The 25,221-nt window shown below is 33.3% G+C and overlaps 1 long non-coding RNA gene across 1 annotated transcript; it reads right to left on the reverse strand.

The window, feature by feature from the left end:
• Positions 1–17,987: 17,987 nt before the first annotated feature.
• Positions 17,988–21,613, reverse strand: LOC128175030 (uncharacterized). The gene is made up of 2 exons (XR_008242627.1): positions 20,550–21,613; positions 17,988–18,287 (listed from the first exon to the last, which is right to left on the reverse strand). It is a non-coding gene; the product is annotated as an uncharacterized LOC128175030 (long non-coding RNA).
• Positions 21,614–25,221: the final 3,608 nt, after the last annotated feature.

Raw genomic sequence — 25,221 nt, forward strand, 5'->3', positions numbered from 1 at the left:
TTACTTAAACTTTTGACTACTAACCAAAATAATATGTAATTTATGTTAAAAGCATGGCTACGAGAAAATCATGCAAATATTGAAAAAAGCTGTGATAGCAAGTCTCAAGAATAAACTTAACTTTATCAATGCTTTAATGGATACCTATTTAATGTAAGATATATGATGTTTGTTTTTGCACAGGATGTTTCTATTTATAGTAACAACCAGTATTGCATTCATGTTAAAATGCCTCTAAAATACAGAAAATTCACGGACAAAATTATCAAATTCTGTAATTTTATTATAAAATTTATCAACAACATTTAAAGAAAAGATGACAATATACTCAAAGTAAAAATATTAATGAATAAATGAAATTATCTTGGAAAATTTACATATATGTAATTGAATGACATTGAATTGTCCCATACTTTGAGTGTTATTCATTAGACCCAGTATATAACATATTTGAGTTCGAAGGAGGAGACTTGTATCTAGTCTTTAAAAAGCTAATTTCTATCACAAGATATTTATGCAGCACATTTGGACGATCTTTGCTATTAGCTAGGTGCATTTAGTTCGTTTCTTTGATTCCTATTTTTACATTTTTTTTTTTTTACATATTTTGGGTTAAAGATCAAACTTTTTTCTATGTTTTAATATTTGTAGAATCTAGAAAGGACGGGAAGGGTGCCCGGGATTTTTAAGTTCTTGAGAATGTAATTACATCTGAAATTAATAAAGAGCTTTACCCCCTGCCCCTCTACCAGCAGTATGTGTTTATTTTACTCTTCCTATTTAACCAATACCAGTATTTCAACAAGGTGCGTTTTTTTTGTTATTCATTTAATTATAGTTTTCACTCCCACAGTTATGAGATTGTGAGATGAAAATCAACTATGAATGTTTAATACCGGTGTACCTTTTCCCTGTTAAACTGTTATTTCAATGAGCTTCCAAAACCGAAATTCTTTTGTTTTTCATACACCAATAAATACGCCTTATGCAAACTGAAAACGAAAATGTGGACATGCTCCCTTTACTTGACACAAAATGTAAGCTTACACAATCAAGGGGCTTACACAGCTTGAATATATTATTATTCCAATTCCGGAATTATAGGAGTCACTCTCGTCGATTATACCAAATATCAAATAACACTGAAATAGAACAATGGTGCTGATTGGCAAAATTCAGTGAGGTAAAATGTTCATATTATTGAAAACTAGAGTCAGTTCTCCCCAATTAACAAGTATTAAAGCATAATAAATATATGCCATAATTTCCATTTTGCATTATAGAGAAAGAAAAACCAATTAACCACTTCTTTCTGATACGCCAGTTAGCAGCATCCTTGCATTATATAACATTTATACTGAGTATGTATTACTTTTTCGAAACTGATAATCAAGTTTATGGTGGTAATAATAAATAACGTTTGAATACACGTTTATGTGTTTTGGATTTTAACATCTGTCTTGAAAAATTGAATGGTTGCCTCTTTTATAAAATAAACGTTTAAACTACACATACTTACGATTAACAAGTAGGTCTTCTGTTCGATTTGTTTTATAAGATACGACGTAAAATCAACACTGACTGCCAAATCTCAGATCTTGTTGAAACTAATTTTTTTGTCTATGGGCCGGAAACGGACGAACGGAAGTGATTATTGGAAATTGGAAAACTGGTTTATCTTGTACATTTGCATAGTGTACGTCACTGTTTATCAGGCTAGATGACCCAAGAAAGTCTGTTAAACTTTTTAAAAACATGAATTGTTAAAACCCTTCAGTTAGTACCGGAAGTGACGGTTGACAAAATAAAATCCGTTAAAAACGTTTTTTTATCAATTGTCTATCATTCATAAAAGTTTTGACTAAAATGACTAAAATCTCGCGGGTATCAAATTTGTAAAAAGGAAAGTTACTTAAGATATTTGATATATTTCACCGGAAGTAGAATATGTTTGCTTATATAACAAAGTTTGGTTAACTTACATTAGATCGTAAACTGATATATTCATTCTAGGGAAAAAAATATGGAAAAGAAATTTTAAGTGCTTCAAGTGACGGCCAGAAGTTACGACGAATCACACAAAAACTTTCTTGAATCGGGACAAGAAACAAACGACAGGAAATGAATTTTTCAAAAATAAAAACAATCAAAATGCAGATATTATTATTTTCTACAAGTCCTGAAAATTTCAAGAAAATGAATATTTGTCAAGCCGTCTCTGAAAAATGTCAAAATTGGTACCAACTTTTCGAGCCATGACGAACTTTAAAAAATGTCGTCCTTGGCGAAAAACAAAAGCAATAAGAACAACTTCAAAATATGGTCTACCTATCCTGAACATTTCATATTTATATCTCTGATAGTTTTTATGTGCACAACATAGGTCGTAAAAATTTACAAAATGGCCGATAAAATGGTACCGAAAATGACGACAAAAACATTGTGGAAATCGGTCGAATAGTTTTCGAGAAATCGCTTGCACATTTTTTTTTTGGAAAAGAAAAATGATAAAAATTGGTACCCAATTTTCGGACGCAGGCTAGCTCCAAGAAATGGCACCACTTGCGTGAAACAAAAACAATAGACACAACATCAAAATGTAGTCTGGGTATCCTGAAATTTTCATAATTATATCTCTGATAGTCTCTGAGTTGTTGCGTGTACAAAGTTGGTCATATAAAAATTACAAAATCGGCCGTAATGCCCCAGTCACACATTCACGGATTAAATGCCGGATTAACTACGGAAGCGATCCGGAATCATTCGTGGCGATATGAATTGACCCGTGGCTTTTCCGTCTGTTATCGTATCCAAACGTAGCAATACTTGTATAGCTGCGACAATTTTTGAACATGTTCAAAATTCGACTACGGATGAAACCACAGTTGTACTTCCTTAGAAAAACTTACTAAACCGTTTTAGAACGTAGAAGTCCGTTTTAACTCCGTATATATCCGTAGTAATTCGTATGTATAAATTTGTATCCATTCCGTAGTGCATCCGTACTAACTCCGTATCATTAGATTTTCCGGTGTCAACCGTGTAAAATATTCCGTAGTAGAACCTAGGAGTTGATCTGTGAATGCGTGACTGGGGCATTAACGATTATTTGATTTTCCGGTGTCAACCGTGGAAAATATTCCGTAGTAGAACCGTGGAGTTGATCCGTGAATGTGTGACTGGGGCATAAATCCGGACCGAACGTGACGACAACAAAAAATTCAAAAACATAAAATTTAAACAACGTCCCAATATCTCTGAAAAAATGGTCGTAATCGGTCAAATAGTTTTCGAAAAATTGCGTGCTCAGAATTCGGGAAAAAATAAGAAAAATAAACAGTACGGAAACAACGTTGGAAGCGGACGACCATAATAATAATAACTAGACACGATCTCGTTGCGAGCAACGAGGAGGACTTCCGTGCGATTTTTTGAAGGTTATATGACCTTGACTTTGATCATTCTCAGCATTTTATTCTATATTGATTTTCAAAATGATGCTTTTTAAAATATTTGTTCTGTTTGAGGTATGTTATCAAAGTTTTGTACTTCTGGCCCCTTAAAATCCATTAAAAACCCCTTAATACGGAACACATGATAAAGTTAATATTATATAAATAGTGCCTGTTTGGGAGGGTAACAGTTGAAATTGACACCCCGAGAAAACCATTGTCAACCGACGCGAAGCGGAGGTTGACAATGGTTTTCGAGGGGTGTCAATTTCAACTGTTATCCTCCAAAACAGGCACTATTTATTTTGTTATACTGAATGTCTTTTTTAAAATTTTTAAGAAAATTGTACTGCTTTTATATAGGAATAACGTGAATTCTACAGCGAACCGTACGCGCATAATTTTCGCGCATGTAACATTTTTTAATGTTACCCGTTGCCAAGTGCGTTGCTAACGCTGAGGGTAATAGTAAATATTATTAACTGCGTCTTAACCAATCAGATTTCAGTATTTAACATGAAAGTATAACGAAATATATTGTTAAATAAATGTGAGATGAACATTATTGCTTCCTAAACATATAACAAAAAACTTTTTCAGTAAAGTGCTATGGAAGAAAGACTTTAGAGCCCTTTTGGTCCCTAAATTGAAGAGCCAGCCCCTTTTCTTGGCATCATACGAAAGTTCTTCTGATATTAAACATATTTTGTTCAACAAGTGTTTAGAAATTCTTTGCCGTTTTTGAGCTATCTGGGATATGACGTTTTAGGGGCCGACCCCTAATCTCCTAATTGGGGCCAGATAAAGATTCTTTTATGATTGAATATTGTTTAAAACATCATTCTAAGCATCTTTTATTCTATATTGCTTTTCAAAATATGTGTCATATTTGAGATATATTCGATCGAAATTTTGGACTTTTGGCCCCTTGAAACCCCTAAGTACGTAACGCATAATAAAATTTTTTATAATGAATAGTTTTATTAGTGAAAGATGAACATTTTTGCTTCTTAAACATATTACAAAACATTTCTCAGTAAAGTGCTATGAAAGAAAGACTTTAGAGCCCTTTTGGCCCCTAATTTGAGGGACCAGCCCCTTTTTCTTGTTTTCAAACGAAAGATCTTGTAAATATAAATTTTATTTGCTCTAAATATAATGTTAAAATATTTTCAGGAATGGAGATAAAGAACGAAAACCATTAGAACTTACGTCGATTTTTCAAACTCGATTTTCGGGTCCAGGCGAGCTTCAACGCCTTTGAAGCCAGACAACCATAAATGCCTTTAAACACATCTACAATCTTTTGTCTACAATCCCTGAAAATTTAAATTTAATATCTTTTTTCCTTTAGGAGGAGATAGCAGGACAAAATGACCCTCTAAAAATCACTAAAACATCAATATCTCCCGAACGGAAATGATGTCATTAAAATAAAAATTATATGTAAGGTTTTTATCAATATCTACAAGATCTGAAATTTTCACGAAAATCGGTTAAGTCGTTTTCAAGAAATCGCTTGTACAAAAAAGCGTAAGAAAAACTAGAGCAAAGCTCGTTGCAAAGCAACGAGTGGGTCTTCCGTTAATGTTGGAAGTAAAGCTGGAAGTTCCTGTAAGAAGCAGAGCTCTTAAACCAATAACAAGAGTAACTAAAATAAAAAGATGAAAAAAATCGATTCATTCCTGGTACGACTTAACAAACCCGAATGATTTTAAGTACGATTTAACAAAAACCTTTTTGATTTCAAGAACGACTTAACAAAAAATCCGAATGTGTTTAAGTACGACTTAACAATTATTTTTGGTACGAGTTAATTCTACTATGAACATTATGCTATTTTTTAAACCAAGGACGCGGAAACAAAATTTCCGGAAAAATCAATATTTAAAACCCGATATCTCTGTTATGCATCGTCTGATTTTAAAACGGATTTCAGTTTTAAATTAAGCTTAATAAAAGCTGCTTTGTTGCTTTATAATAAATATCAAATTATTGGTCAGAAAAGAGTTATCATAAAAAGACTTAGTAGCCCTTGTACCCCCTAATTTGTGGGGCCAGCCCCTTTTTCTTGATATCAAATTAAAGGTCTCGCTAATATAAACATATTTTGTTCTACAAGTGTTCATGAATTGTAAACCGTTCTCGAGATATGTACAAATGTGTTTTAGGGGCCGACCCTTTAACTCCTTACCGGGGCCACTAACAACAAATTTTGTGGTTTAATATTGTTCAGAACATTATTTTGAAGAACTTTTGTTCTACATTACTTTTTAAAATATTTCTCCTTTTTCAGATATTAATGATCATAGTTTTAAGTTCTGGCCCCTTGAAACCCCTAATTACGTAATATATGACTTAGGTATGGTACTGTATAGTTGAACAGCTGTACAATGAACATTTTTGCTTCTATAATTAATAACAAAATATTGTTCAGTAAAGAGTTATTGTAAAAAGACATTAGAGCCCTTTTGGCCCCTAATTTGACAGGCCAGCCCCTTTTTCTTAATATCAAATTTAAGGTCTTGCATATTTAAACATATATTGTTCAACAAGTGTTCATGAAATGTTAACCGTTCTTGAGATATCTGTACGAATGGGTTTTAGGGGCCGACCCTTTAACTCCTTAATGGGGTCATAAACAAAAACATTTAAGGTAGCATATTGACAAGAACACCATTTTAAGCAACTTTTGTTCTAGATTGCTTTTAAAAATATTTCTCCTTTTTCAGATATTAATGATCAAAGTTTTGAACTTCTGGCCCCTTGAAACCCCTAATTACGTAACATATGACTTAATTATGATTAAAGTATAGATAAACAGCTGTACAATTAACATTTTTGCTTATATAATTAATAACAAATTATTGTTCAGTAAAGAGTTATTGTAAGAAGACTTTAGAGCCCCCTTGGCCCCTAATTTGAGGGGTCAGCCCCTTTTTCTTGATATCAAAGGAAAGCTCGTGAACATTGAAACAACTTTTGCATTACATATTTTAACAAATTATGTGCACATCGAAAGGTATTACAGAAAATGTGCAAAAATTTCGTGGAAAATGTTGGTGCTAATTTTCAGGTTCAGGCGAGCTTCGAGGCCTTGAGCAATTTTCATAATTGGAAGCATGGGGGTACATCTACAGACATTCATCTACAACCCATGAAAATTTTAAGCTTCTATCTTGATTAGTTTCGGAGGAGATGCGTGGACAAAATAACCCTTAAAAATTTACCAAATCGTCTATATCTGAAACCGGAAGTGACGTCATCATGCAAAAATTTAATAATATGTAGCGACGATGATGTTCTATCACTCCTACAAATTTCGTGCAAATCGGTTGAGTAGTTTTTGAGAAATAACGCTCAAAAAAAGTCAGAAAAAGAAAAAAAAGAATAATAAGAATAAAGAAAAAGAAACCGTAGAATAACAAGAGGGTCTTCCGTTGGAAACGGAAGACCCTAAAAATAATAAAATGGAAAAGGAAACTAGAGCAAAGCTCGTTGCAAAGCAACGAGTGGGTCTTCCGTTAATGTCGGAAGTAAAGCTGGAAGTTCCTGTAAGAAGCAGAGCTCTAAAACCAATAACAAGAGTAACTAAAACATAAAAGATGAAAAAAATGGAATTATTCCTGGTACGACTTAACAAAATACGAATGGTTTTAAGTACGACTTAACAAACACCTTTCCGATTTCAAGAACGACTTAACAAAAAAAAATCCGAATGTGTTCAAGTACGACTTAACAATTATTTTTGGTACGAGTTAATTTTACTTTAAACATTACGCTATTTTTTAAACCAAAGACGCGGAATCAAAATTTCCGGAAAAATCAATTTTTAAACCCGGATATCTCTATAATGCATCGTCCGATTTTAAAACGGGTTTCGGTTTTAAATTAAGCTTAATAAAAGCTTTTTTGCTGCTTTATGATTAATATCAAATCATTGGTCAGAAAAGAGTTATTATGAAAAGACTTAGTAGCCCTTCTGGCCCCTAATTTGAGGGGTCAGCCCCTTTTTCTTGATATCAAATAAAAGGTCTCGCTAATATATACATATTTTGTTTTACAAGTGTTCATGAATTGTAAACTGTTCTCGAGATATCTGTACAAATGCGTTTTAGGGGCCGACCCTTTAACCCCTTACCGGGTCCACTAACAACAAAATTTTTGGTATCATATTGTTAAGAACATTATTTTGAAGAACTTTTGTTCTACATTGCTTTTCAAAATATTTCTCCTTTTTCAGATATTAATGATCAAAGTTTTGAACTTCTGGCCCCTTAAAGCCCCTAATTACGTAATATATGACTTAGGTATGGTAATGTATAGATATACAGCTGTACAATGAACATTTTTGCTTCTATAATTAAAATCAAAATATTGTTCAGTAAAGAGTTATTGTAAGAAGACATTTGAGCCCTCTTGACCCCTAATTTGAGGGGCCAGCCCCTTTTTCTTGACATCAAATGAAAGGTCTTGTAAATATAAATATATTTTGTTTAACAAGTGTTCACAAAATGTTTACCGTTCTTGAGATATCTGTACAAATGTGTTTTAGGGGCCGACCCTTTAACCCCTTACCGGGTCCACTAACAACAAAATTTTTGGTATCATATTGTTAAGAACATTATTTTGAAGAACTTTTGTTCTACATTGCTTTTCAAAATATTTCTCCTTTTTCAGATATTAATGATCAAAGTTTTGAACTTCTGGCCCCTTGAAGCCCCTAATTACGTAATATATGACTTAAGTATGGTACTGTATAGATAAACAGCTGTACAATGAACATTTTTGCTTCTATAACTGATAACAAATTATTGTTCACTAAAAGGTTATTGCAAATAGACTTTAGAGCCCTCTTGGCCCCTAATTTGAGGGGCCAGTCCCTTTTTCTTGATATCAAATAAAAGCCCGTGCAAATTGAAACAACTTTTGCATTACATGTTTTAACAAAATATTTATACGTCAAAAGATATTACGGAAAAAGTGCGAAAATTTTGTGAAAAAATTTGGTGCTAATTTTCAGGTTCAGGCGAGCTTCTAGGCCTTGCGCATTTTTCGCAATTGGAAGCATGGAGGGAAATCTACAGACATTCATCTACAATCCCTGCAAATTTCAAGCTTTTATCATGATTAGTTTCAGAGAAGATGCGTGGACAAAATGACCCTGAAAAATTTGCAAAATCGTTCATATCTGAAACCGGAAGTGACGTAATCATTTGAAATTTTAGTAATCAGCAGCGACATTGATGCTTTATAACTCCTAAAAATTTGGTGTAAATAGGTTGAATAGTTTCTGAGAAATAACGCTCCAAAAAAGTCAGAAAAAGAAAAAAAAGTATAATAATAAAGAACTAGAGCAAAGCTCGTTGCAAAGCAACGAGTGGGTCTTCCGTTAATGTTGGAAGTAAAGCTGTTAGTTCCTGTAAGAAGCAGAGCTCTTATACCAATAGTAAGAAAAACTAAAATAAAAAGATGAAAAAATAGAATTAGTCCTGGTACGACTTAACAAAATACGAATTATTTTAAGTACGACTTAACAAAAACCTTTCTGATTTCAAGAACGACTTAACAAAAATAATCCGATTGTGTTTAAGTACGAATTAACAATTTCCGAATTATTTTAGGTATGAGTTAATTTATCTTTGAACACAACACTATTTCCTTAACCAAGAACGTGGAATCAAAATTTCCGGAAAACTCAATTTTTAAATCCCAATATCTCTGTAATGCATCGTCCAATTTTAAAACGGATATCAGTTTAAATTAAGCTTTATAAAAGCCCCTTTGTTGCTTTATGATTTATATCAAATTATTGATCAGAAAAGAGTTATTATAAAAAGACTTAGTAGCCCTTCAGGCCCTTAATTTGAAGGGTCAGCCCCTTTTTCTTGATATCAAAAAAAAAGGTCTTGCTAATATAAACATATTATGTTCTAGAAGTGTTCATGAATTGTCAACCGTTCTCGAGATATCTAAACAACTGTATTTTAGGGGCCGACCCTTTAACCCCTTACCGGGGCCACTAACAACAAAATATTTGGTATCATATTGTAAAAAACATTATTTCTAACCACTTTTGTACTACATTGCTTTTCAAAATATTTCTCCTTTTTCAGATATTAATGATCAAAATATTGAATTATAGCCCCTTGAAACCCCTAATTACATAATTTATGACTTAGGTATGGTCCTGTATAGATGAACAGATGTACATACAACATTTTTGCTTCTATATTTAATAACAAATTATTGTTCAGTAAAGAGTTATTGTAAGAAGACATTAGAGCCCTCTTGGCCCCTAATTTGAAGGGGCCAGCCCCTTTTTCTTGATATCAAATGAAAGGTCTTGCAAATACAAACATATTTTGTTCTACAAGTGTTCAAGAAATATTAACCGTTCTTGAGATATATGTACAAATGTGTTTTAGGGGTTGACCCTTTAACTCCTAAATGGGGTCATAAACAAAAACATTTAAGGTAGCATACTGTACAAAACATTATTTTGAGCAACTTTTGTTCTACATTGCTTTTAAAAATATTTCTCCTTTTTCAGATATTAATGATCAAATTTTTGAATTTCTGGCCCCTTGAAACCCCTAATTACGTAACATATGACTTTAGTATGGTGTTGTATAGATAAACAGCCCAACAATGAACATTTTTGCTTCTATAATTAATAACAAATTATTATTCAGTAAAGAGTTATTGTAAGAAGACTTTACAGCCCTCTTGGCCCCTAATTTGAGGGCCCAGCCCCTTTTTCTTGATATTAAACGAAAGCCCGTGTAATTTGAAACAACTTTTGCATTATATGTTTTACCAAAATATTTATACATCAAAAGATATCACAGAAAATGTGCAAAAATTTCGTGAAAAAATTTGGTGCTAATTTTCAGGTTCAGGCGAGCTTTGAGGCCTTTAGCAATTTTCATCATTGGAAGCATGGGGGTACATCTACATATATTCATCTACAATCCCTGAAAATTTCAATCTTCTATCTTGATTAGTTTCGGAGGAGATGCGTGGACAAAATGACCCTTAAAAATTTACAAAATCGTCAATATCTGAAACCGGAAGTGACGTCATCCTTTAAAAATTTTATAATATGTAGCGCCGATCATGCTTTATCCGTCCTGAAAATTTTGTGCGAATCGGTTGGATAGTTTTTGAGAAATAGCGCTCCAAAAAAGTCAGAAAAAGAAAAAAAAGAATAACTAGAGCAAAGCTCGTTGCAAAGCAACGAGTGGATCTTCCGTTAATGTCGGAAGTAAAGCTGGAAGTTCCTGTAAGAAGCAGAGCTCTTAAACCAATAACAAGAGTAACTAAAATAAAAAGATGAAAAAAATCAAATTATTCCTGGTACGACTTAACAAACCCGAATGATTTTAAGTACGATTCAACAAAAACCTTTCTGATTTCAAGAACGACTTAACAAAAAAATCCGAATGTGTTTAAGTACGACTTAACAATTATTTTTGGTAAGAGTTAATTTTATTATAAACATTACGCTATTTTTTAAACCAAGGACGCGGAAACAAAATTTCCGGAAAAATCAATTTTTAAACCCCGATATCTCTGTAATGCATCGTCTGATTTGAAAACGGATTTCAGTTTTAAATTAAGCTTCATAAAAGCTGCTTTGTTGCTTTATAGTAAATATCAAATTATTGGTCAGAAAAGAGTTATCATAAAAAGTCTTAGTAGCCCTTGTACCCCCTAATGTGTGGGACCAGCCCCTTTTTCTTGATATCAAATAAAAGGTCTCGCTAATATAAACATATTTTGTTCTACAAGTGTTCATGAATTGTAAACCGTTCTCGAGATATATGAACAAATGTGTTTTAGGGGCCGACCCTTTAACCCCTTACCGGGGCCACTAACAACAAAATGTTTGGTTTAATATTGTTCTGAACATTATTTTGAACAACTTTTGTTCTACATTGCTTTTAAAAATATTTCTCCTTTTTCAGATATTTATGATCATAGTTTTGAGTTTTGGCCCCTTGAAACCCCTAATTACGTAATATATGACTTAGGTATGGTACTGTATAGTTGAACAACTGTACAATGAACATTTTTGCTTCTATAATAAATAACAAAATATTGTTCAGTAAAGAGTTACTGTAAAAAGACATTAGAGCCCTTTTGGCCCCTAATTTGAGTGGACAGCCCCTTTTTCTTGATATCAAATTTAAGGTCTTGCAAATTTAAACATATTTTGTTCAACAAGTGTTCATGAAATGTTAACCGTTCTTGAGATATCTGTGCGAATGTGTTTTAGGGGCCGACCCTTTAACTCCTACATGGGGTCATAAACAAAAACATTTAAGGTAGCATATTGACAAGAACACCATTTTAAGCAACTTCTGTTCTACATTGCTTTTAAAAATATTTCTCCTTTTTCAGATATTAATGATCAAAGTTTTGAACTTCTGGCCCCTTGAAACCCCTAATTACGTAACATATGACTTAAGTATGGTACTGTATAGATAAACAGCTGTACAATGAACATTTTTGCTTATATAATTTATAACAAATTATTGTTCAGTAAAGAGTTATTGTGAGAAGACTTTAGAGCCCCCTTGGCCCCTAATTTGAGGGGTCGGCCCCTTTTTCTTGATATCAAAGGAAAGCTCGGGCAAATTGAAACAACTTTTGCATTACATGTTTTAACAAATTATGTGCACATAAAAAGGTATTACAGAAAATGTGCAAAAATTTCGTGAAAAAATTTTGTGCTAATTTTCAGATTCAGGCGAGCTTCGAGGCCTTGAGAAATTTTCATAATTGGAAGCATGGGGGTACATCTACAGACATTCATCTACAACCCCTGAAAATTTTAAGCTTCTATCTTGATTAGTTTCGGAGGAGATGCGTGGACAAAATGACCCTTAAAAATTTACAAAATCGTCTATATCTGAAACCGGAAGTGACGTCATCAAGCAAAAATTTAATAATATGTAGCGTTGATGACGTTCTATCACCCCTAAAAATTTCGTGCAAATCGGTTGGGTAGTTTTTGAGAAATAACGCTCCAAAAAAGTCAGAAAAAGAAAAAAAAGAATAACTAGAGCAAAGCTCGTTGCAAAGCAACGAGTGGGTCTTCCGTTAATGTCGGAAGTATAACTGGAAGTTCCTGTAAGAAGCAGAGCTCTTAAACCAATTACAAGAGTAACTTAAAAATAAAAGATGAAAAAATCGAATTATTCCTGGTACGACTTAACAAAATACGAATGATTTTAAGTACGACTTAACAAACACCTTTCCGATTTCAAGAACGACTTAACAAAAAAAAATCCGAATGTGTTCGGATTAAGTACGACTTAACAATTATTTTTGGTACGAGTTAATTTCACTTTAAACATTACGCTATTTTTTAAACCAAGGACGTGGAATCAAAATTCCCGGAAAAATCAATTTTTAAACCCCGATATCTCTGTAATGCATCGTCCGATTTTAAAACGGGTTTCGGTTTTAAATTAAGCTTAATAAAAGCTTCTTTGCTTGCTTTATGATTAATATCAAATTATTGGTCAGAAAAGAGTTATTATGAAAAGACTTAGTAGCCCTTCTGGCCCCTAATTTGAGGGGTCAGCCCCTTTTTCTTGATATCAAATAAAAGGTCTCGCTAATATAAACATATTTTGTTCTACAAGTGTTCATGAATTGTAAACCGTTCTCGAGATATCTGTACAAATGCGTTTTAGGGGCCGACCCTTTAACACCTTACCGGGACCACTAACAACAACATTTTTGGTATCATATTGTTAAGAACATTATTTTGAACAACCTTTGTTCTACATTGCTTTTAAAAATATTTCTCCTTTTTCAGATATTAATGATCAGAGTTTTGAGTTCTGGCCCCTTGAAACCCCTAATTACGTAATATATGACTTAGGTATGGTCATGTATAGACGAACAGCTGTAAAATGAACATTTTTGCTTCTATAATTAATAACAAAATATTGTTCAGTAAAGAGTTATTGTAAGAAGACATTAGAGCCCTCTTGACCCCTAATTTGAGGGGCCAGCCCCTTTTTCTTGACATCAAATAAAAGGTCTTGTAAATATAAACATATTTTGTTTAACAAGTGTTGACAAAATGTTTACCGTTCTTGAGATATCTGTACAAATGTGTTTTAGGGGCCGACCCTTTAACTCCTAAATGGGGTCATAAACAAAAACATTTAAGGTAGCATATTGTACAAAACATTATTTTGAACAACTTTTGTTCTACATTGCTTTTAAAAATATTTCTCCTTTTTCAGATATTATTGATCAAAGTTTTGAACTTCTGGCCCCTTGAAACCCCTAATTACGTAATATATGACTTAAGTATGGTACTGTATAGATAAACAGCTGTACAATGAACATTTTTGCTTCTATAACTGATAACAAATTATTGTTCACTAAAAAGTTATTGCAAATAGACTTTAGAGCCCTCTTGGCCCCTAATTTGAGGGGCCAGCCCCTTTTTCTTGATATCGAATAAAAGCCCGTGTAAATTGAAACAGCTTTTGCATTACATGTTTTAACAAAATATTTATACGTCAAAAGATATTACGGAAAATGTGCGAAAATTTGGTGAAAAAATTTGGTGCTAATTTTCAGGTTAAGGCGAGCTTCTAGGCCTTGCGCATTTTCCGCAATTGGAAGCATGGAGGGAAATCTACAGACATTCATCTACAATCCCTGCAAATTTCAAGCTTTTATCATGATTAGTTTCAGAGGAGATGCGTGGACAAAATGACCCTTAAAAATTTACAAAATCGTCCATATCTGAAACCGGAAGTGACGTAATCATTTGAAATTTTTATAATCAGTAGCGACATTGTTGCTTAATAACTCCTAAAAATTTGGTGTAAATCGGTTGAATAGTTTCTGAGAAATAACGCTCCAAAAAAGTCAGAAAAAGAAAAAAAAGTATAACTAGAGCAAAGCTCGTTGCAAAGCAACGAGTGGGTTTTCCGCTAATGTCGAAAGCAACGCTAGAAGTACGTCTAAGAAGCAGAGTTCTTTATCTAGTAACAAAGAAACCTAAGTACAAAAAGATAAAAAAAAATCGAATGATTCTTGGTACAACTTAACATATTCCGAATGTTTTTAAGTACGACTTAACCAAAAACCCTTAACCATTTCAAGAACGACTTAACAAAAAAAAACAATGTGTTTAAGTACGACTTAACAAATTTGACTTCATTTTAGGAACAAGTTTACTTAGTCTGGTACCCTTCCCACAATTCCGTTCGCGCACTCTCTACATTGTAGAGAGTGCGCGAACGGAAATGTGGGAAGGGTACCAGACTACAAGTTTACTTTACCTTCAACTAACATCTTTTTTCTTAACCCAGAATGCAAAATTAAAATTTACGTAAAAAATCAATTTTGTTTAAAACATAATTCTGAGCAACTTTTCCTCTTCACTGCTTTTCAAAGGGTTGACCTTTCGTACTGTGTGCTCGTTGCGTCATTAACTGTCAGAAACTTATCGATGTAAAGTTTACTGTACCTCTGTGAATATTTTTTATGTAAAATTACTATGAACCAGACAACATTAAAATGGTGAACATTTCAAAGGGCCCCGCTTATGTTATTTCAGAGAATTCTGCTTTGACCTTGACCTATAACTTGAAATTTTTCCAGCTGGCATAGAACTTTTAGTTCAATTTCATTCCCCCTGCATTTTTTTTCAATCTGACCAAGATTAAGCATATTTGGAAAATAATCTACTGTCTAAAACTAATTTTAAAAAGATCTGCTATGACCTTGGCTTCACATTGACAGACTTGGTTCAAGGTCACTGCACGCCATTAACCAATAAACTCTGTAAAGGTAAAATATTAGCCAAATAGGGGCTAAAAGGAGAGTATATCTATGCTCTTAAAATATGGATTTTTGTGTGATCTGATATGACCTTGACTCTTCATCTACAAATATCATTCGAGGTCATTGCATATATTTTGATCAAAGGCATCATGTGGGTGAAGTATGAGGCTGAATGGAGCAAAGGGAGAGAAGATATACTCCGGACAAAGATTTTTAAAAATATAATTCTGCTATGACCTTCACAGTTTCTTTTCACTGAAAATAGGTTCAAGGTCATTACACACCCTTTCACCCTTTACTCAAACGCTCTGCTTATGTGAAGTCTGAGCCAAATAGGGGTTAGTAGAAATTATATATGCTCTCAAAAAAGGATTTTTGCATGATCCGATATGATCTTCACCCGTTACCTAGAAATTTGATGCAAGGTCACTGCACATCGTTTAACCATTGAGACTGCACATCGTTTAACCATTGAGACACTCTGTGAGTATTAGCCAGATTGGACCAAAGGGAAAAAAGATATGCCCCAGACAAGGATTTTATATATATAATTCTGCTATGACCTTAACCTTGTACCTAAAAACATGGTTCAAGGTCACTGCACATCCTTCAACCAAAGGAACCCTGTGGATGAGGTATGAGCCAGATTGGGCCAAGGGGAGAGAAGCTATGCTCCTGTCAAGCCATCTCGGATAAACAAACGGACAAATTGATCACTAGAAGGCGCCCGCATAAACATGCCATTTTATCTAATTTAAAATAGTATCCATGCTATCTGCCCATGGTGAATAGTCATCAAAACCATTCATCAGCAAAATTTGATTTCCCTCCTTTTTAAGGTAGTATGGGACATCTGTCGATATTAATGTGGATTAAAGTACTATATAATTGAAAATTTTCACTGGTTTAGAATTTTCAAATTTTACAATATTTAACCAAAAAATAGCTTTTAAAAATATTTGAAAAGGTAAAAATTGTAAAAACCCCAGCGGGATTCGAACTCATGACTTACAGGTTCCTAGTAACCCTCTAACCCACTGTGCTAAGGAGTTAGGTGACCATTTTTGAAAAGAAACTACATGTACTTATATAATTACACTTTATTTTATTGTTTATTTCGATAAACAATACGTCACAACATGGAAGTGTCCCATATCACCTTAAACTCGGAACACCTCTGACCTAATAAGATCGCCGCATTAAATACAAAGTTTGATTTAACTCTAATTTGTTTATCATCAAGAAATTCTGCATCGCTGACAAATAAAGTTTTCTTCTGTATAATGAAATACCAATTAACTGACTATTCGGACAATAGCAAGTTTATTGTCACACTCCACAGCAACTATTTCCCTTGGCTTTGCCTCATTAAATAGTTGCTGTCTTTGGGGACAATAAACTTGCTATTGTCCTCATACCCAGTAAATACTAAATAGGCATATAATATCCCATCCACCTACATTTCATGTTATATAACCTCCCGTTTGTAACCTTTAATTTCACTGTAAAGTCAACATATCTGTCATAGCCGCAAGTTTCACAATTTATTTCTGCTTCTCATGTACTTAAAATTAGGGGCCTTAATATTGCTTACCAATTCCAACAAGAGACATCCCTCTAACTATTGATAATCATTAAAATTCATTTCATGAATCTATGCAACAATGATAAACCTTCAAGTACAGTCACTCTCAATTTTACAAAAATATTGACGGTACTTTATCCGAAACTGTTCCTTGTACCTTTAACTTAGTACACTAACATTTTTATGAAAAGACTAAGAAAGCTAATGCAATTCTGAGAAAAAGAATACCACATATTGCCAATTCCATTGAGGTTTAATAAAAATATGGCCATTTAAGTGAACCCACCATTTCCAATTTCCTTTAGTAAACACAGATTTACAGGGTTCTCCATAGTAAAACATCTTTACCTGACCTTTTAGAGGTCAACTTTTGTTCAACCACCTTTAAAAAGAAACCTTATTCAATACAACATACGCCTACATGATATAATCATGATAAAAGCTTCACATCACTTAGAAATACCCTTACATGTATACCCCCCACCCCCCAATCTTTTGATTTTCATAAAAAGTCATGGTTTGAAATGTTTTACCTAATTTTATGAAACGTGTGGCAATTTCCTTGAGTAATTTCTCACACATATTTGAAAACAATCATCAATGATTCTAAAATTTGATCTTTATTTGTTTATTGTATGATTTGTACCATTTTAATTAACAAATAGACAGCTGTCCTGCTTGTGATTTCTTGTTTTCATGAAAAAAGTAAGCTAACAATCATATTTAGTGAATATCTAATCTATTCTGATTTCTAGTCTCCTTCTAACCATGCTAAAACAGTAAGTTACAACCTACAAGTTAGACATCTGCCTTAAATTAAAATTAAATTCAAACACACCCAGGTAGCTGGAGACAGATCGAGTTGATTTCCATGAAAAATTTTCAAGTTTGACATGTTTTTCTACTTTTTTTTATGCATATATACCTTAGAAAGGTAGAAATAGGTTGTTTCTTGTTCATTTCAAAAGTAATTATCATAGCAGATGTTATTTCAAAGTCAAATGTACATTTACATATCCTACATGTAATCTTAATGCAGACAATTAAATAGAGGGGGGGGGGGGGGATTTTTCAATTATGTAAACACATCTAAATATCTTTATGAAATAAAAAATAAAGGAAACATAATTGCATACTTTTATTGAAAAACAAATTTTCACAGCAATTATGAATTTCTTTATAAACAGCCTTAATTTTGTTTTCATAATTTCTTATCAAACACAAACCACAACATGGCATGATGCTTTCTTCAAGTTCCATTATTGTTCATGCATTATCGGATTTAATTTGAATTACCGGTAAATAGTCTGTAGAACACAAGGAATATGCATGTGGATAGAGGTGACAGGTTAATCTCAGGAGCTGACCCACAAGAATCAACAGGTACCGGTAAAAGCCATGTGGTAACAAGAGTCTGTTTTGAGCTGAAATAAAAAAAAAAATAATTAGCTGTGTTTACATACATGTACTAGTAATAGCTGTGTTTACATTAACATATGCATAGTATATCTGGAAAATATACACTGACCATACAGTGTAATAGGTATGACATTTCCCAATACATGACATAACATTTAGGCAGTACAAGATCAAAAATTTGCATATCAAGTCATAATATAATATTAAAAAATTTTCATAGGTATAAACACTTATCAAATTGAGAGAGAGAGAGTTTGAGAGAGAGAGAGTTTATTACCATACTTGTAGTGCAACAGTCAATATTTCAATTCGTAAATTACAAACGAATATTACCCACCGAACAGCGTCAAAGTACATGTACTGGTATTAGCTTCTGGTATACCATTTTTTATCAATTCTACTGTGTTTTTTTTTTTGCAAATAAATTTAGCGAGGGTTTGTGCTTATTTTCTTATAAATCACATGTTTTAAAAACAATACTATGTGTAATAAGCATAAAACATGTATGAGTAAACTTAATGAAGAATTTTTAATACATTATTTTTCACAGAATGTGGTACATTACATGTATGTCAATCTTTATAAAACTAGCGTATATTTCGTGCGCCATAAATTGCAAGTTTTTTGTAAATATCATTTACTTGCATGATAGGTATATATGGTCTAACCAAAATTTTCTTCATAAAGCTACAGCTGTATGTACCACATATATGTTTTGTCACAAGTATACATTTAAAAAAAAAAAACCCCAAATTCCAACAGTTGAAATAAACTCAACTCATTCTCTGATAAGTTCATTGTGTTTTGTGCGTGCATATCTTATTTGTCTGCTGCAACAGCAGCCAATCAGCGGTAAGCTGAATCCACAAAAAGAAAGTTTGTGTTTTAGGAGCGGGTAAATTGTTTATGCGACACTGTCAAGAAAACCACACCAAATAATAACAAGAAACATAAATATTCACTTATATGTATTGTGTTGTAAAGTAAAGGTTTTTAACACTTATTGCATCTTGCAAAACATGTGATGACCCTTAATCATCTGTCATATATCTGATATACATGTATATGTAAAAGATGGGAGAAATAACAACGGAACAAACTGGGATTCGAACCTGGCCCTCTGAATCTCTAGTCAAGTGCTCTACCAACTGAGCTACATGTATCTGGCACCGGTATTCAAACCAGTCTGACCGTCACATTCCTTCCCCCTTAAATGATCTTCACCCTCGAAGATCACCCCTGGCAGGAGTTAACCTGTTAGTTCCAGGGGTTGGTCACAACACCAATATTGTAACAGGATGGGAGAAATAATGAAGGACCAAACCGGGATTTGAACCTGGGCCCCCTGAATCTCTAGTCAGGTGCTCTACCAACTAAGCTATCTGGCACTGGTATTCAAACCGGTCTGATCATCACATATATAAAGAATTATTTTAAACAATGTTGTTCAATAAAAAATAACACGAGCAACCTTCAGTTTTTGTCTGTAATTAATCAATATTGGCGTGCGATCAGTTCTCGCCGAGTACCATTTCTCACCAGTGCATTCACTGCATTGTTACGTCATTTTATCAACACATAAAATTATATACGAAAATATGATGTAACAGTGCACCAGCGAGAAATGGTCCTCGGCGAGAACTGCTCGCAGGCCAGTACTGCCAGTAGTCAGATTAAAAAAAGAGAATAAAAAATTACATTTAAAACATTAACAAGGACAATTTAAATACACATCATAACTGCTAAACAAGAAAAATTATGTGAACTGGTAGAATAGTACGCATAGTTCTAACTTGTAACCTACATGTACAAGTACATGTACCGGGTACCCGTTGGTCTGCTAAACCTTTCTAATGATACAATGATTGGCATCATAAATATATTAAAGTCATGTTTTAACTCTGAAGTCTGAAGTATACAATTTTATTTACTTGAAGTTATGTCTACAGGATATTCATGACTACATTTGGAGTCTTCTGCACAAGAATATATGATATGTTTCTAATTAGACCCTGCTTTGAATTTTGAGTTGAAAATTCACAATCTGTTATTTTTTTAAATAGATAAATTCAGTTACCCTTTCCAGTCCCCCATGAACCTCGAGCGAGTCTAAACATCCATGAAACATGTAAAAATTACACGTTAGTAAACAAACACCCACACCATAACAAAAACAAACAGTGTGCACGTACTTACATGTACATCTATACTATATACTAAATTTTAACTTTAACTTTTTTAAATTTTAAAAGGAGTAAAAGCCTCACCTTCTTCAGTAACATCCACATAAATCACACACTTTAATGTCCATCTTTTCTCCTTTATTACTCGTAGCTTATCAACGGCTGATCGTCGACAGAAGTGTGGCTGTCAGAATTTCCTCGTAAACGATTCACACGAGAAAAATATCCTCCTTAAACAAATATGTAGTATTGTTCCCTGTGCATGTTCATATGTTTCACAGTAAATTGAAAATGCATTTGTACATCGAAAGAATACACAACTTCTCTTCTGCATTACCGCTTTCTCTTTTCTACAATGCCGTTCGTTACTGTTTACATTCGGCGCGCGCGCGGGGGTTACAAACAGGGGCGCCCCGACAAATAGTTGCACATAGAACGTTAAAATAATGTGTGTTCATTGAATTCATAAATGATATAGATGAAAAAAATAAAATTGAATCACAACTATTTATCTAAGACGCAACACAACGTAATGCAGTAAATGCCTGGGCCTTAAAGTGGCATTTGTTCGCTTGTGTGTCTATGTAGACAAATTAACTCGTTCATGTAACGTTACGATTCACACATATTTGTTTTATGAAATTTGAAAAAAATAGGGCACAGAACTTTTTAAATTTGATACCAAATGACATAATTTAATATATTAACAATAACTGAATTAATTTTTTTTCATAAAATGATAACGATTTTTGCTATTAGAAAAATACGTGTAGGAGCTGCTGACCCCTAATTACAGGGGCCAGCCCTTTTTTCTTAATTTTAAATGAAAGCTCTTGTTATTCTAAACAACTTTTGTTCTATATGTATTAACAAATTATTTTTAGTTTAAAGGTTATTATACAAAAAGCAACAAAATTTCAGACCCCCCAAAACCTTAAACTTTACCGGCAAATAGCTTAAAAACTAAAAAACATTTTGCCAAAATTTTCATGCCAGCAAAACTATAAAATGTTACCAACAATCCTGCTAAATTTCATGCAACCATCTTTTGTAGTTCCCGAGATCAACTCTGGACAAAAGACCCCCCAATTTTCAATTAAAGGGCAATAACTCATAACAGGAAGTGAATTTTAAAAATTTGAAAAAAACGTCCCGAGATATTAACATTGTCTACATACCCTGAAAGTTTCATAACAATCAGACAACAAATGTACGAGAAATGGCCTACACAAAATTTGCGGATAAAAAAAAAAAATAATAATAAGAAACAGTAGAATAACAGAAGGGTTTTCCGTTGAAAAACGGAAAACCCTAATAATAAAGAAAAAGAAACCGTAGAATAACAGAAGGGTTTTCCGTTGAAAACGGAAAACCCTAATAAGAATAAAGAAAAAGAAACCGTAGAATAACAAGAGGGTCTTCCGTTGGAAACGGAAGACCCTAATAAAGAAAAAGAAACCGTAGAATAACAAGAGGGTCTTCCGTTGGAAACGGAAGACCCTAAAAAGAAACCGTAGAATAACAGAAGGGTTTTCCGTTGAAAACGGAAAACCCTAACAAAGCGATAACAATAAGGTCTTCCGTTGAAAACGGAAGACCTTAATGAAACAGTACAAAAACACTTTGGTCTTTCGTTGGAAAAGAAAGACCTTGATAAGAAGAAGAAACAGCACGAAAACAATAAGGTCTTCCGTTTTAAGTTATAATGAATAATTAAAATATTTGATGAAATCTTTGGTTTACTTAAGAAATTTGTATTTTAAGTAAGTTCATGTTGGTTTTTACCTTTATTCAATATTTTTTTGTACAAAATAATCATTTCGCTATCATAATGCTTTTAAATGATAATTCTCATTATCAAAAATAAATCTAATTACAGTCTTATTACTCTACGTAATGATTTAGAATAAATCTCAAATGTAGAGTGTTTTTCTAAACTACGTCAAATTTCAAATCTGTCATACTTCTGATTTAAGGTTATCTACATCAGATTCTACAAAAAAATATATACTGTCTTTTGCTTAATCGGTGAAATCTAAAAAGAGTTTTTTTTAGTCAGAAATAGTTTGAAGGAATATACTTTGCATTTTAGGAACTGGAACCACAGTTGGTGATTTTACAGAAGCATTTACCCTGGGAAATTTTTTTTCCAAACACACTTCACACGAAATTCAAATTGGTTCTGTAAAAACCAACATTGGTCATTTGGAGTCTGGAGCGGGTGCTGCTGCATTGATCAAAGTATTATTAATGATGAAACATAAGAGCTTTGTTCCGTCAATTAATTGCGAACCTTTAAATCCTAAAATTCCATTTCAAGAATTAAATCTTATAGTTTGTCAAAACGTCTTCACGTGGCATTCAAACGTCAAAGGAAATCGGATAGCATGTATTAACTGTTTTGGATTCGGTGGAACAAATGGTCACGCAGTGGTCTCTTCATCTGATTATTGTACTGGTGAAAAAGAAAAATATTCTATGCCTTTTCACACGTGTTTGAGTTTAAATAAATATGTTATCCTATCGGCCGCAGATTTGGAGGCATTGTACAACATTGCTCGAAACTTATTACAATCTCTTTCAGATGAAGTTTCAATCGCAGATCTTTCCAGTACGACTGTTTTTCACAGAACTCATTTTAATTTTCGAAAAGTCTTTGTTGTTGATGAAAAAGAAGAATTAAAGACGAAAGTTGAAGAATTCATATCTGAAAAGTTGCCAATAAAAGTAGTCGAAAAGGACAAACCAAAAATCGCATTTGTGTATTGTGGCGTTGGTACCACATGGGTTGAAATGTGTAAAGAATTACTACATTTTGACGATGTTTTCAGAAAATGCATAGAAACAATAGATGAGCACCTATCCACCTTGACCAAAATCTCAGTGCAATCCATTTTTGAAAATAAAGAATGTCTGTCAGACCCTGTGAAAAATCATTTTGCAATATTTGCGTGCCAAATAGGACTGACTGAGATGTGGAAACATGTTGGGGTTGTTCCTGATTGTATTGTAGGTCAATCAGTTGGAGAAGTTGCAGCTGCTTATGCAAGTGGGGCACTATCATTAAAAGACGCAGTTAATGTCATTTTTAGGCGATCTGAAAATCTTGCATTAGAAAGTGATGGTAAAATGATTGTTGTCCATGACTTTGATGTCAAAATTGTTGAGGAAAAATGCAAAACACTACAAAGTGGACAAGCTAACATTGCAGTGTACCATAGTCCTCTTTCATGTGCAGTATCTGGTGATGAAAATGCTATTCAGGAGCTTCAAGACGAACTTAAAAAAAAATCTGTCAAAACTAGTCTTCTTAACGTTAAGTGTGCATACCATAGCCATATAACAAAAAATGCTAGTTTAAGACTCAAGGAATCATTAGAAGGACTTCCAAGGAGCAATCCCCATACACGATTAATATCCACCGTGACGGGAAGGTTAGCTGATGAAATGTTTGGAACCGCTTCCTATTGGGCAGACAATGTATCTAAACCTGTTCTATTTTATCAGGCTATAAAGGAGACTATGAATCGATATCCAAATGTAATATTTTTAGAGCTTGGACCGAAACCAGTTTTACAACATCATTTATCAAACATTTTCACAGACGATTTTTTAATTGAAGCATTACCATCAATGAAAATAAAATCTGAAAAAGAGATTTTTCAAAAAACATTTTTAGACTTATTTTGTAAAGGCATTTCTGTTACCTGGACTAATATTGTTCCGATGAGAGGTATCATTCTTCCAATTCCTCGATATCAATTTAGCAAACGGAAGCATCTATCTACATCTAAAAGGATACAACATTTACTAAGTGGACAATGCGAGATACAAAATGGTATGTTTTTATCGAAAGTCCCAAATAATGAGGATCAGTTCTCCATGGTCATAAGTAAAGAAAAGACACCATTTGTGTATGATCATATTATGGACGAGAATACAGTGATGCCAGGTGCTGTGTATGGAGAAATAGCTTTGGAACTAGGAAACATTCTTTTAAAAAATAAAGGTTCGTCATATGTTGATGTTTCTTGGACTATCAAAGAAGCGCTTCTTGTAAAAGGTGGTGAGCAAAGAATTGTTATCAAAACAAAAAAAGAAACTGACCAGGAGTTATCTTTCAAGATTTTTGACTCAGATAAAGCAATGCCACTGTCGATAGGTATCGTTAAAAAAGCAGACGTTGCAGGAACTATGGACTATGACATTTCAAGACTAATTTCTATTCTTCAGTCTGACAAAGAATCGGAAATCTCGTATCTGGCTTTGAGTAATTTGGGATTTCAATATGGTCCAGTGTTTCAAACAATAAAAAAGATGGTTATCCGCGATAACGAAATTGTAAGCAAAGTGTTTATTTCAGATACAATAATGAAAGAAGTTCAAATCACTAACTTACACCCTGTTATTCTCGACAGCATGTTTCAGTCATGCATGGGAAAATGGTTTAAAATTAAAAATATCACAAAAGAAAGAATACTGCCAGTAAGTGTGGCTCGTTTGATAGCTAGACAAAGACCTACCCAGGATATGATCTGTTACACGACTCTTCTAGTCGATAATTCCTCAAAAGCAATTTTTGATATCATTTTGATTCACGAAAACGGCACTCTTATTGCAGAGATCCGTGGATTTGAGGTAAAAAAACTTAATTCTCCAGACGCTATACGTTCTTTATCATACTGTGAGTTATGGAAACCGACTGAACTAAAAACTCCAACCAATTTATGTACTGTTAAAAGTATTTTTGTACTTT

The sequence above is a fragment of the Crassostrea angulata genome, chromosome 3 (assembly GCF_025612915.1).
Source record: "Crassostrea angulata isolate pt1a10 chromosome 3, ASM2561291v2, whole genome shotgun sequence".
NCBI lineage: Eukaryota > Metazoa > Mollusca > Bivalvia > Ostreida > Ostreidae > Magallana > Magallana angulata.